At 43.2% G+C, this 14,984-nt stretch overlaps 1 pseudogene; it reads right to left on the bottom strand.

The window, feature by feature from the left end:
- Positions 1–7,491: 7,491 nt before the first annotated feature.
- On the bottom strand, positions 7,492–9,338 carry LOC135515498 (acetylcholine receptor subunit beta-like; annotated as a pseudogene).
- Positions 9,339–14,984: the final 5,646 nt, after the last annotated feature.

Genomic DNA, 14,984 nt, shown 5'->3' with positions numbered 1-14,984 from the left:
ATTCCGGGACACTCAAATTAGTTTGATATGTAACATTTGGTATGATTACATAAGACAGAAGGTTACTTAAGGCAAAAACGAAAGTAGGGTAGTTGGTCGGGGTAGATGGGTGGGCGTATAATGCAAGCTCGAGCAACCCAAAGGCTGCGCATTTGAATCGCATCACAGACAACTATACTATTTTAGCAAATTAGCAACTTTACAACTACTTAACATGTTAGCTAAACTTTTGTCTAACCCGAAACTTAACCCTTAACCTCTTACACTTACGGTGGCGCTATTTCATTTTTGGAAGAAAAACGTTCCCATTTTAAACAAGATATTTTGTCACAAAAAGATGCTCGACTATGCATATAATTGCTACTGTTCGAAAGAAAACACTCTGACGTGTCCAGAAATACAAATATCTTCTCTGTGCGTGTATGTTTAACGTGAGCTTCAGGCAAAACCAAGATGACTTGGCATCCAGGAAATGACAAGGATTTTTGAGGCTCTGTCTTTCATGATCTCCTTATATGGCTGTGAACGCAAGAGGAATGAGTCTGCCCTTTCTAAGTTTCCCAAGGTGTCTGCAGCATTGTGACGTATTTGTAGGCAGATCGTTGGAAGATTGACCATAAGAGACCACATTTACCACGTGTCCGCCCGGTGTCCTGCGCCGAAATTGGTGCGCAAAAGTCACCTGCCAGTATTTTTCCATGGGGCACAGAGAGAGAAGCAAGCTTCCAAGAACTGCATGTCAATGAAGAGATATGTGAAAAAACACCTTGAGGATTGATTCCAAACAACGTTTGCCATGTTTCGGTCGATATTATGTAGTTAATCCGGAAAAAGTTTCACGTTGTAGGTGACTGCATTTTCGGTTCGTTTCGGTAAAATGTAGAAAACGGAACGATTTCTCCTACACACAGACGCTTTCAGGAAACACTGCGCATTTGGTATGTGGCTGGGAGTCTCCTCATTGAAAACATCAGAAGCTCTTCAAAGGTAAATGATTTTATTTATTTGGTTATCTGGCTTTTGTGAAAATGTTGCGTGCTACATGCTACACAAAATGCTATGCTAGCTTTGCATACTCTTACACAAATTAGTCAATTTCTATGGTTCAAAAGCATATTTTGAAAATCTGAGATGACAGTGTTGTTAAGAAAAGGCTAAGCTTGAGAGCAAACGCATTATTTTAATTTTATTTGCGATTTTCAGAAATCGTTAACGTTGCGTTATGCTAATGAGCCTGAGGCTTAGTCACAATCCCGGATCCGGGATGGGGAGTTTCAAGAGGTTAACCTAACTCCTAACCCAAAGCAAGGAGGCCTACAAACCTGACTCAGTTACACCAGCTCTGTCAGGAGGAATGGGCCTACCTGAAACATTTGACCCAAGTTAAACCATTTAAAGGCAATGCTACCAAATACTAATTGAGTGTATGTAAACTTCTGACCCACTGGGAATGTGATGAAAGAAATAAAAGCTTAAATAAATAATTATCTCTGCTATTATTCTGACATTTCACATTCTTAAAATAAAGTAGTGATCCTAACTGACCTAAGACTTGGCATTTTTACTAGGAGTAAATGTCAGGAATTGTGAAAAACTGAGTTTAAATTTATTTGGCTAAGGTGTATGTAAACTTCCGACTTCAAATGTACAAATACTGGATATTTATATCCCGAACTCTGATATGGATCATTCTGATATTTCAAAAGGTCTTTGTTTTAACTTTTTGGATTATGTGCATATTTGTTTTGTATTGCTAGGTATTATTACTGAACTGTTGGAGACAGAAACACAAGCATCCTGCTGCACCTGCGATAACATCTGCAAATCTGTGTATGCAACCAATAAACTTTCATTTTATTTAGATTTGATGTGAGAAATTGTGTGATTGAACTGGAAACAGACCAGCTCTCTGTCAAGAACGTTTGTTTCTGGACCCTTCACACATCCGGGCCCAACACTCTGGCCCAGGCATCAACACAGCAGAAGTAATATAATATATACCCAATATACTGTAGCTCACCTCACACACACACAGCCATAATACTGTAGCACTCTACAGACCTGCCTCACTGTGGTAGTAGCACAACTATGTTGGTTCAACCTGCTCCACAAACGTGGTGTTGACAGGTGCCTGCCACGCACCCCCGTTCTCTGTCCCCTCAATATGCCTGTAGCACCCAGGTACAGTAACAGGGTCGTCTATATATATATATATATATATATATATAACTATATCGATGTATCACTATATCAATAGCAACCACAATATCAATCTGTCACTTTATCAATATATCACTATATCAATATCAATCTATCACTACATCAATCTATCCCTATATCAATATATCAATCTATAACTATATAAATTTCAATACATCACTATATCATCAGCATTATAACACTATATCAATCTATCACTATATCATCAGCATTATAACACTATATCAATCTATCACTATAGCAATAGTCATGTCTTTGGATATGCCGGATTAAGTGATATGACATGCTATTCTATAAAATAATTTATCCATAATTAATATTACCAGATTGAGCTAATCATGTAAATGTAATTAACTAGAGAGTCGGGGCACCACAAAATGATATTTGTAGAGCGGTTATCTTCCAAATAAACTCTTAAAGACCTATTAATATTTTACATCAATAGCAGTCAATATTAATCTTCACCTTAATTCAGTCTCATCTGAAAGTTGTCAATTCTTGGTTATCTGCACGAACCCTGGCTAACAAGTTGAATCAGCAATGCAAACTTGGGTTTAATTATTTATTTACGAAATACCGAACTAATCACACAGAATTAATCATAACTTGATTACAAATTACGTCATAAAGGAAAACGTCCCTAGCGGGCGGAACAGATATGACAGCTTGTTACACAAAAGAAAAGGGGCTGGGTTTGAGTGAAAGGCCCAGGTGTGTCCCATGTCGCTGACGACCCTCCCGGCTCCGCCCACCGACATCCTATTAAGGAAAACAAGAGCAAAGAGAAAGAATTTGGCAGACAGAGTGGGAGGGTCGTCACAGAATACATCTATATATCACCACATCATTAGCAATATATCACCCTATTACTATATCAAAAGCAATATCACTAAATCATAAGCAATATTTCACTATATCAATACATCAATAGCAATATATCAATAGCAATATATCACTATATCAATAGCATATCACTATAACAATAGCAATATCACTATATCATTATCAATGTATCACTATATCATTAGTAATGTATCACCATATCAATATATTATTAGTAATATATCACTATATCAAAAGCAATACATCACTATATCACTATATCAATAGCAATATTGATATATTCAATCCAAGATGGCGTAGCAGTAAGACATATTTGGTTTTGTCCCGTTTTTGTCTGTGTAAATATTCAGTTTTTTTTGTATACATTTCAATCTCTTTTTTCCATTTTTGAATTAAATATACTTTCCTGCAACCCGCCTCATCCAATGTGTTATGGATCTGCTATTTTTTAGACCTTATAACTGGAACCTCCATCAGGAGCTAGCCAACTAATTAGCTACTAGCTATTTATTGCAAAAATCACTGAAGTTGGAGACTTATATCTCCCTCACTAACTTTAAGCATCAGCTATCAGAGCAGTTTACCGATCGCTACAGCTGTAAACAGCACATCTGTAAATAGCCCATCCAACCAACTACCTACCTCATCCCCATATGTTAAGTTTTTTCTGCTCTTTTGCACACCAGTATTTCTACTTGCACATCCTCATCTGCACATATATTAGTCCAGTGTAAATTGCTATATTGTAATTACTTTGCCACTACGGCCTATTTATTGCCTTAACTCCTTACATCATTTGCACACACTGTATATAGATTGTACTATCGTGTTATTGACTACATTTGTTTATTCCATGTGTAACTTTGTTGTTGTTTTTGTCGCACTGCTTTGCTTTATTTTGGCCACGTCGAGGTTGTAAATGAGTGCTTGTTATCAACTGGCCTACCTTGTTAAATGAAGGTGAAAAAAATATATACAGTGGGGCAAAAAAGTATTTAGTCAGCCACCAATTGTGCAAGTTCTCCCACTTAAAAAGATGAAAGAGGCCTGTAATTTTCATCATAGGTACACTTCAACTATGACAGACAAAATGAGAAGAAAAAAAATCCAGAAAAATCACATTGTAGGATTTTTTATGAATTTATTTGCAAATTATGGTGGAAAATAAGTATTTGGTCAATAACAAAAGTTTCTCAATACTTTGTTATATACCCTTTGTTGGCAATGACAGAGGTCAAATGTTTTCTTTAAGTCTTCACAAGGTTTTCACACACTGTTGCTGGTATTTTGGCCCATTCCTCCATGCAGATCTCCTCTAGAGCAGTGATGTTTTGGGGCTGTTGCTGGGCAACACGGACTTTCAAGTCCCTCCAAAGATTTTCTATGGGGTTGAGATCTGGAGACTGGCTAGGCCACTCCAGGACCTTGAAATGCTTCTTACGAAGCCATTCCTTCGTTGACCGGGCGGTGTGTTTGGGATCATTGTCCTGCTGAAAGACCCAGCCACATTTCATCTTCAATGCCCTTGCTAATGCAAGGAGGTTTTCACTCAAAATCTCACGATACATGGCCCCATTCATTCTTTCCTTTACACGGATCAGTCGTCCTGGTCCCTTTGCAGAAAAACAGCCCCAAAGTATGATTTTTCCACCCCCATGCTTCACAGTAGGTATGGTGTTCTTTGGATGCAACTCAGCATTCTTTGTCCTCCAAACACGACGAGTTGAGTTTTTACCAAAAAGTTTTATTTTGGTTTGATCTGACCATATGACATTCTCCCAATCTTCTTCTGGATCATCCAAATGCTCTCTAGCTAACTTTTGGCGGGCCTGGACATGTACTGGCTTAAGCAGGGGGACACGTCTGGCACTGCAGGATTTGAGTCCCTGGCGGCGTAGTGTGTTACTGATGGTAGGCTTTGTTACTTTGGTCCTAGCTCTCTGCAGGTCATTCACTAGGTCCCCCCGTGTGGTTCTGGGATTTTTGCTCACCGTTCTTGTGATCATTTTGACCCCACGTGGTGAGATCTAATAATTGCTCCCACAGTTGATTTCTTCAAACCAAGCTGCTTACCTATTGCAGATTCAGTCTTCTCAGCCTGGTGCAGGTCTACAATTTTGTTTCTGGGTTCCTTTGACAGCTCTTTGGTCTTGGCCATAGTGTAGTTTGGAGTGTGACTGTTTGAGGTTGTGGATAGGTGTCTTTTATACTGATAACAAGTTCATACAGGTGCAATTAATACAGGTAACGAGTGGAGGACAGAGGAGCCTCTTAAAGAAGAAGTTATAGGTCTGTGAGAGCCAGAAATCTTGCTTGTTTGTAGGTGACCAAATACTTATTTTCCACCATAATTTGCAAATAAATTCATTAAAAATCCTACAATGTGATTTTCTGGATTTTTTTTCTTCTCATTTTGTCTGTCATAGTTGAAGTGTACATATGATGAAAATGACAGGCCTCATCTTTTTAAGTGGGAGAAGTTGCACAATTGGTGGCTGACTAAATACTTTTTATTTATTTCACCATACATGTACAGTTGGTTTTATGGAGATACATGTACAAATATTTCAAATGATGTTCTTTCTTTGGCACTATTATAGTCACACAGCCGATGAGAGATGTGTGTGTTCATTAGCCAGGCCCAGGTCCATTCAGTATCTACCAGCTATCACCTCTTTAGGGAGGCCAGACTGGCACCAGAGCCCACCGATTAGTCACCACCTCCACCATCATGTGGACATCATAACCTCCTGGCAACACAAAGGCTAAGGGAGTGTGTGTGTGAGCTAGGGTGTCACTGAGGGGAGCATGATGTCACCAGGGACACAGGGCGACACCGGATATCTCCCCGTAGACTGGGGAAGTAGGAAACCAGACCAGTTCTGGTAAAGAAAGGGGGATTAAGTGTGTGTGTGTGTGTGTGTGTGTGTGTGTGTGTGTGTGTGTGTGTATAAAGGGTATCGGGATAGGAGGAATAGAACTACAATGCCAGACTCACATTTTATGGGGGCTGTATATCCCTGAGATGAGACATCAATTGGTCTAGTGAAGATTATACTACTGCCAAGAACGGGCACACAGTGGACCTAACTGTAATAGCAAGGCTGGCACTGGAGAAAAAGGGCAAAATAAAGTAGCTGTGATCTACTGGTGTGTCTCTGTTCTGTCTGTGCGTCTGTGTGAGAGGGTGTGATATGTATGAGTTCATGAGTATGTGTGCCTCTATTTGTTTACTCTCCAAGTGTGGGTGTCTGTGTGAGTTTGTAAACTATATCTGTCTCTGTTTATGTGACTGTGTGAGTGTGTGTGAGAAAGAGTGAGTGACGGAGCGAGGCAGGCTCCATCTGTCTGTGGTAATGAATAGAAGCCCTGGAATGCTGCTGTCACGCAGTCGGCAGAACGGAGCATAGCTGGGCCCTGAGGTGGAAAGATCTCTCACCCCCCCCCCCCCCACACACACACGTTTAATGTGAGCGAGACGCAATCTGAGGGCCACCGATCCCATCTTTGAGCAGTCCCAGGCTGAAATGTTTCATGCTTCCCGAGTGGAGTAGCGATCTAAGGCACTGCATTGCAGTGCTTGAGGCATCACTACTGACCCAGGTTCGATCCCGTGTTGTGTTACAGCCGGACGTGACCGGGAGACCCATGAGGCGGCTCACAATTGGCCCAGCGTCGTTCGGGTTAGGGGAAAATTTGGCCGGTCAGGTTGTCCTTGTCTCATCGCGCTCTAGCAACTCTTTGTGGCAGGCAGGGTGCCTGCAAGCTGACTTTGTTCACCAGTTGCAGCGATTGGACAAGATTGGATATCACGAAATTGGGGAGAAAAAGGAGTGAAAGATAAACTTTTGATTTTAACAGGACAAAGTCTGCTATGCTCTTGTAGTGTGAGATGTACAACATCAAGTTTCGAGAACAGTTATCGGAAATAGCCAATGAGATCTCGCCAGAGAAGAAGCCAGTGAGATGATGACGTTGTTTCGCATCACCCAGGATGTGTAGACTCTCGAGCAGGAGCGATGATTACAACTAAATTAGTATGCATTTGTACTTGGCTTTGACCAGAGCCAAAGTTCACCACCATTGTTATTCAATTAAAAATGATGGCTAGACATTTCAACTCTGTGTGGCAAGAGTGAATTTCTGACTGAAAACAATTATGAGCCTGCTTTGAGGCACAGCTCATTCTAGCTTCGTTAACATTCTAATCACATCATTACATAATTGTTTTCGCGAGACAGCATGGTATCGGGAATTCTTTCAACCTAGTGAAGAATCGTGTAGTGTGACCACCGTGTGGGCACCACTACGTTGGCTAGACAAACAACTACAGGAAAGATGGTCGTTTAATGTGAGAGGCTAAGCAATTAGGATTTTGAACATTGTGCAACGTACACCCGGCATTAGACTGCTGTCCTAGGCACACACTCATTGAACACTGGTCACTTGTTCCAGTACCCTGCCCTGAACCTAAGCAGAAGCAGAAGCAGAAGAAGCAGAAGCAGAAGAAAGAAAAAGAAGAATCCTAGAGTCTAAATCTCATGTAGACTCCATAGCACCGACATGTAGGCTACAGCTCACCTTGTGTATGGAGGGGGACCAGGGGTGCAGGTTGAGGACCACCACACTGAGGATGACTGAGAAGGTGACCACGATCATGGTGAACATGACATAGTTAACTACAAGAGTGATAGCCAGGGTGTCACGTCCTGACCTTAGTTCCTTTCGTATGTTTCCATTTTAGGTTGGTCAGGGCGTGAGTTGGGGTGGGCATTCTATGTTTTGTTCTTGTGTTTCTATTTCTATGTGTTTGGCCTGGTATGGTTCCCAATCAGAGGCAGCTGTCAATCGTTGTCTCTGATTGAGAACTATACTTAGTTAGCCTGTTTTCCCACTCTTGTTTGTGGGTGGTTGTTTTCTGTTTAGTGTATGTCACCTTGCAGAACTGTTTTGTTTCTTCCATTCAATTCGTTATTTTGTTTTTGTGTGTTCAGTTAATAAATTAACATGGGCACTTACCACGCTGCGCATTGGTCCGATCCTTCCTACTCCTCCTCAGCTGAAGAGGAGAAGCATTACACAGCGAGGTCTCAGGGACCTTGTCAGTCAGCAGAAGCATGGGCACAGTGCCAGTGATAAGGACAGTGATGGTCAGGGTCATCTCCACAGCTAAGAGAGAAAGGGAAACACAGGGTTAAAAAATGGTGACTATTGATCTACTGTTGTTTGGCAAGTGATAAAGACTTGGCTTAAACATTATGAACCAGCTAAAGATAAATGGTTTATTTTAAAACTACGGGCCACATTAAATCAGTTCACGGGCCGCATCTGGCCCACAGGCCGCCAGTTTGAGACCCATGCTCTAAAAAATAAAGAAAGAATAAACAGACTAGATAAACATCTTCCCCAGAGCACAACATATATTCTTAATGATACTTCCTTGCTTTGTAATAAACAATGGCAAACTACCCATCTCAAGTTATCATAGAGATGGAAAGAGGGTACACGTCATGTCTTTGTGCTGCCCATGCTAAAGCATGCTTTGTGGCAAGTGTGCCCTGTATCCATCTCTATGCAAGTTACGCATGCCAATGAGACAATGTGCATGTTTGGCATCTTGTGCCTGCATGGGACGGACATGCGTCAGGTGGTAGATAGAAGACAAAGATGCCCAGGACCATGTTGAGGATGTAGTGCACGATGATGAGGGGGAGTGTGGAGTTAGAGGAAGGAGGAGGTGACAGGGAACAGGGGTGTAAAAAAGGGCATATGGTGCTAGAAGAGGAGAGCAGAGAAGAGAAGAGCGAGAAAAGAAAAGTAGGATATACGAAAAGAGAAGCCTGGCAAGATTAGAGACCCACCTCTGATGAGTTATAGGTATAGGAGCAAAACACCACAATGCAGCTCTGCCAGTCAAATGGGAAGTATGCCACCTACAGGCAAGGAGGAGTTATTACAGAACCCCCCCATCCATCTGGCACTCCAGGCAGGCTAATGCAAACGCACAAAGTATTTGGGCCTCCCGAGTGGTGCAGTGGGCTAAGGCTGTGCCAGTAGAGATTCTGGGTTCGAGTTCAGGCTGTGTTGCAGCCGGCCGTGACCGGGAGACCCATGGGGCGGCGCTCAATTGGCCCAGCGTCGTCCGGTCAGGGAGGGTTTGGCCAGCAGTCCCATTGCGCACGAGCGATTCCATGTGGCGGCCGGGTGCACGCTGACACGGTCACCAGGTGTATGGTGTTTCCTCTGACACATTGGTGCAGCTGGCTTCCGGACATTGTGTCAAGAAACAGTGCGGCTTGGTTGGGTTGTACTTCAGAGGACACACGGCTCTCGACCTTCGCCTCTTCCGAGTCCGTACAGGAGTTTCAGCGACGAGACAAGACTGTAACTACCAATTGGATACCACGAAATTCTCTAACTCTCTCTATCCTCTACCAAGTTAAGTGTGTTAAGGTGTGTTGGTCGTGCCCACTAATTAGTGAAACCTGATGTTAATGAGTGCTTGTTTCCTTTGAAATGGAGTCTATTTCAGTAGACTAAAATAGAACAGCTTTGTTTAAGTAAAATAATCATGGCATGCTAGCTCCATCCTGGTGGCCCAGTGGAATTTGACTGTTCCTATATCGTTTGATACCAGAACTACTGAAGGTACAAGGACACACTGGTTACTTAGCATTGTATTGATGACATTATGAACACTGATTTTGTATCCTTAATACAAGCTTCTAGGGCTGATGTTTAGAAAACATTTGTCTGATTAGAATATAAAGGGCCCGTCTCCAAGAGGCCCGTTAGACTTTTTCTTTGCCTCTGCTCTGAACGTGTTCTCCCTGACTTCTTGTACTTTACCAGATGTGTTTTTTTATTGATGAACAAATGCTCTTCTTTTGGTTCACCTGAAAATACTGCTTACACCAGGATTACCCACATCAATTGAGAGGTAGAGCCTAAATGTGGAGTGTTCAGATGATCCCAGTCTTACAGGGATCAATAGCTTTTTCATGTTGCTGTGAAACAACTCTTAAATTTGAAATAAAGTCAAAAGGCAGCCCAGTCACTTGGTTTGCAATTAAGCTGAGGGATGGGGCTGAAGGAATCCAATCATAATGAAATTCATAGCTGGAGGTCTGGATGCAAAAACTAGCAGTCCGTGAGATCAGCATGGTAGTTTTTGACGCTTTTCATCATTGGTGATTCCAGTTACTGTATGTGGAAAATATCTGTGTTAGGCAATTGCATCGTCTCAGAAGGCATGCATTTCCTCCTACACTAGAACTAACTTTATAGCTGAAAATATAGTAATTGGATTGCTATACCCGGAAATGTTAGCCTTTGACCAGCTTCAGCCTGTCACTAGTGAAATGTATGAGGCTACTGTATTTAACACTTGAGGTTTGTGGAATCCAAACTAAGGGATACTACACCCATTGAGAGGGAGAGTTGATGTGTCTTATTTTTGATTTCCCTAAGGTCATGTTTCTCTATACGTGTCACAAGAGCCCAGGCAATACTGACAACACTAGAAAAAAACATTGCCTGCTTGTTAGAAGCTCTTTTAGAGTACTGCTTACTTTTCCCACTCTCTCTTCAACAGATTCTTCTGGTGATATCGATCTGAACGTTCAGACCCGCTCAGTCTTAAAGGCAAAAGCTTCAGCATGCTGGCCATCATTGTGTCCTGGGAAGAGGACGGGAGCTGCCGCGAGGACAACACCAGCCAATATCTGTTTCTGTTAAATGTTGGCCTGGACTGCCTGGTCCTGTCCATGTGTCTACAGATGGACAGGACCATGCATCTGCACACCTTCATGGGCACCTGTGGCCTCTCAGTATTCCTGGTTGATGTGGTGTTGGCGTGTGGTGTTCTGGCTCAAGAGCGATTTGGCTGGGGCCGTACAGCAATCTCCCTGATTTTTTAAAATTTTATTTTACCTTTATTTAACTAGGCAAGTCAGTTAAGAACAAATTCTTATTTTCAATGACGGCCTAGGAACAGTGGGTTAACTGCCTGTTCAGGGGCAGAATGACAGACTTGTACCTTGTCAGCTCGGGGATTTGAACTTGCAACCTTCCGGTTACGCTCTAACCACTAGGCTACCCTGCCGCCCCTGATGACATCTGCCAGTGGCAGGTTTACTGGCACTTAAGTAGAGATGTTACAGACTCTGAGAAACACCCCAAGGCTGTATTCAGCCTGTCAAGCAGGGACAGAAACCCACTCCTACATGTCTGAATCCGGACAAATGACAAGCGGATGTGACTCATGGGAGATAAGAAAGCAATTCTGCTGTTAGACAACCTAGTCAGCAGGTCTAGCCTCTGATTGCCAATAGTTCTTGCCCTTGACATAGCCCTTAGTTTAGGCTACCTCATTATTACCACACATGCTAGGACATGGGCATAAAAAGGACGTGCAACAGTTTGTAGTCTACTTTTTACGCTTCCATGTTTGATCAATTAACTCTGACACTCACTACACGCGTTTCATGTTTCTGTGCAACAGTACTTAGGTCCAGGGTTAGGTTCCTGTGCAACAGTAGGTAGGTCCAGGGTTAGGTTCCTGTGCAACAGTATATAGGTCCAGGGTTAGGTTCCTGTGCAACAGTAGGTAGGTCCAGGGTTAGGTTCCTGTGCAACAGTAGGTAGGTCCAGGGTTAGGTTCCTGTGCAACAGTAGGTAGGTCCAGGGTTAGGTTCCTGTGCAACAGTAGGTAGGTCCAGGGTTAGGTTCCTGTGCAACAGTAGGTAGGTCCAGGGTTAGGTTCCTGTGCAACAGTAGGTAGGTCCAGGGTTAGGTTCCTGTGCAACAGTAGGTAGGTCCAGGGTTAGGTTCCTGTGCAACAGTAGGTAGGTCCAGGGTTAGGTTCCTGTGCAACAGTAGGTAGGTCCAGGGTTAGGTTCCTGTGCAACAGTAGGTAGGTCCAGGGTTAGGTTCCTGTGCAACAGTAGGTAGGTCCAGGGTTAGGTTCCTGTGCAACAGTAGGTAGGTCCAGGGTTAGGTTCCTGTGCAACAGTAGGTAGGTCCAGGTTAGGTTCCTGTGCAACAGTAGGTAGGTCCAGGGTTAGGTTCCTGTGCAACAGTATAGGTCCAGGGTTAGGTTCCTGTGCAACAGTAGGTAGGTCCAGGGTTAGGTTCCTGTGCAACAGTAGGTAGGTCCAGGGTTAGGTTCCTGTGCAACAGTAGGTAGGTCCAGGGTTAGGTTCCTGTGCAACAGTAGGTAGGTCCAGGGTTAGGTTCCTGTGCAACAGTAGGTAGGTCCAGTGTTAGGTTCCTGTGCAACAGTAGGTAGGTCCAGGGTTAGGTTCCTGTTCAACAATAGGTAGGTCCAGGGTTAGGTTCCTGTGCAACAGTATATAGGTCCAGGGTTAGGTTCCTGTGCAACAGTAGGTAGGTCCAGGGTTAGGTTCCTGTTCAACAATAGGTAGGTCCAGGGTTAGGTTCCTGTTCAACAATAGGTAGGTCCAGGGTTAGGTTCCTGTTCAACAATAGGTAGGTCCAGGGTTAGGTTCCTGTTCAACAATAGGTAGGTCCAGGGTTAGGTTCCTGTGCAACAGTAGGTAGGTCCAGGGTTAGGTTCCTGTGCAACAGTAGGTAGGTCCAGGGTTAGGTTCCTGTGCAACAGTAGGTAGGTCCAGGGTTAGGTTCCTGTGCAACAGTAGGTAGGTCCAGGGTTAGGTTCCTGTGCAACAGTAGGTAGGTCCAGGGTTAGGTTCCTGTGCAACAGTATATAGGTCCAGGGTTAGGTTCCTGTGCAACAGTATATAGGTCCAGGGTTAGGTTCCTGTGCAACAGTAGGTAGGTCCAGGGTTAGGTTCCTGTGCAACAGTATATAGGTCCAGGGTTAGTTAACAGAATATAGGTCCAGGGTTAGGTTCCTGTGCAACAGTATATAGGTCCAGGGTTAGGTTCCTGTGCAACAGTATATAGGTCCAGGGTTAGGTTCCTGTGCAACAGTAGGTAGGTCCAGGGTTAGGTTCCTGTGCAACAGTAGGTAGGTCCAGGGTTAGGTTCCTGTGCAACAATAGGTAGGTCCAGGGTTAGGTTCCTGTGCAACAGTAGGTAGGTCCAGGGTTAGGTTCCTGTGCAACAGTAGGTAGGTCCAGTGTTAGGTTCCTGTGCAACAGTAGGTAGGTCCAGGGTTAGGTTCCTGTGCAACAGCAGGTAGGTCCAGGGTTAGGTTCCTGTGCAACAGTATATAGGTCAGTTAGGTTCCTGTGCAGGTCCAGGGTTAGGTTCCTGTGCAACAGTAGGTAGGTCCAGGGTTAGGTTCCTGTGCAACAGTATATAGGTCCAGGTTAGGTTCCTGTGCAACAGTATATAGGTCCAGGGTTAGGTTCCTGTGCAACAATAGGTAGGTCCAGGGTTAGGTTCCTGTGCAACAGTAGGTAGGTCCAGTGTTAGGTTCCTGTGCAACAGTTTATAGGTCCAGGGTTAGGTTCCTGTGCAACAGTAGGTAGGTACACACAACATGGTTTTTCAATATGCTTCGTAAAAACTAGAGTACCGATGTCTATTTTTATTAATTTTTTTTAGAACAATGGTATGCTTTTTTTTCTTGTTTTACCTTTTGCGATGTACACTGACTCACACTGACTACACCTGAAATGTTATGCAAATTAAATGGTACATGACAGCTAACGCTATGCTACATCAACTTGAACCTTTCAATAGAGATTAAGCCTAATGCGTGGGAATAAGATGGACTATCCTATAGCCACAATCATGGCCGCGGAAGATGTGGTGGGGGTGCTGTCTACGGGGTTATTCACTGCTAACTCAGGAGTAATTTGGTTGGGATTTCTTACGTCAAATTACTCAAGTTTACTTTGTTCACAAACACAGCTTAATGTATGTGGAATTCATTTTTATGGCCATGTCATCTAGACTGTGCCTGTTGCCAAGTGTCTGACCGTCACCTGAACTGGCCAATCCTGGTGGCGCAGGCTACATTCTAAATCAACCAATGAGGGGATACTAGACTGGTACGTTATTCTGGCTTGTAAAATCATTGTGATTTTAACTGGCCATGAGAAAAGACAGCTACTGTACAACAGAGTGAATTGAGCCTCTAGTGTAGGCATACACTGCCCTACACAATTATAAATCAACTTTGTCATCAAATGTGGTGGCATCCCTTTTGCTGCCAACTATACTGCCTGTGTGTGTCACACGGCCCAAACCAAATTGACAAAAGTTAAGACTCCACATGCTAGTAATGGAAAACGGGGAATATCCTAATGAGTCATAGATGGGTTAGCTGAGAACGTCACGAAAACGATGTGCGCGCTTCAGTGGGGCAGAAGTCCGTGTGGTGTGGTGATTCTGGATGGAAAGATAGCGACAATGACAAACTGCCATGTGGGGAATCATAAGTGTCTCGTTTCAGAAAGTTTTATCTTGTTCTTGATAGTGTCCTGTTTTGAGGTGTTTTGACTGATGTCACGTACGTGCTAATATACATTTGGAGTCTACATACACTTAGCTTGGAGTCATTAAAACTTGTTTTTCAAACACTCCACAAATTTCGTGTTAATAAACTAGAGTTTTGGCAAGTCGGTTAGGACATCAACTTTGTGCATGAGAAGTAATTTTTCAAACAATTGTTTAATTCACTGTGTCACAATTCCAGTGGGTCAGAAGTTTACATACACTCTGTTGACTGTGCCTTTAAACAATTTTCTGGAATTTTCCAAGCTATGTCTTGGCTTTAGAAGCTTCTGATAGGCTAATTGACATCATTTGAGTCAACTGGAGGTGTACCCGTGGGTGTATTTCAAGGCCTACCTTCAAACTCAGTGCCTCTTTGCTTGACATCATGGGAAAATCTAAATAAATCATCCAAGACCTCAGAAAACAAATTGTAGACCTCCACAAGTCTGGTTCATCCTTGGGAGCAATTTCCAAACGCCTGAAGGTACCAC

Source organism: Oncorhynchus masou, chromosome 27, assembly GCF_036934945.1.
Source record: "Oncorhynchus masou masou isolate Uvic2021 chromosome 27, UVic_Omas_1.1, whole genome shotgun sequence".
Classification (NCBI taxonomy): domain Eukaryota; kingdom Metazoa; phylum Chordata; class Actinopteri; order Salmoniformes; family Salmonidae; genus Oncorhynchus; species Oncorhynchus masou.
This window is presented reverse-complemented; position numbering and strand designations above follow the sequence as displayed.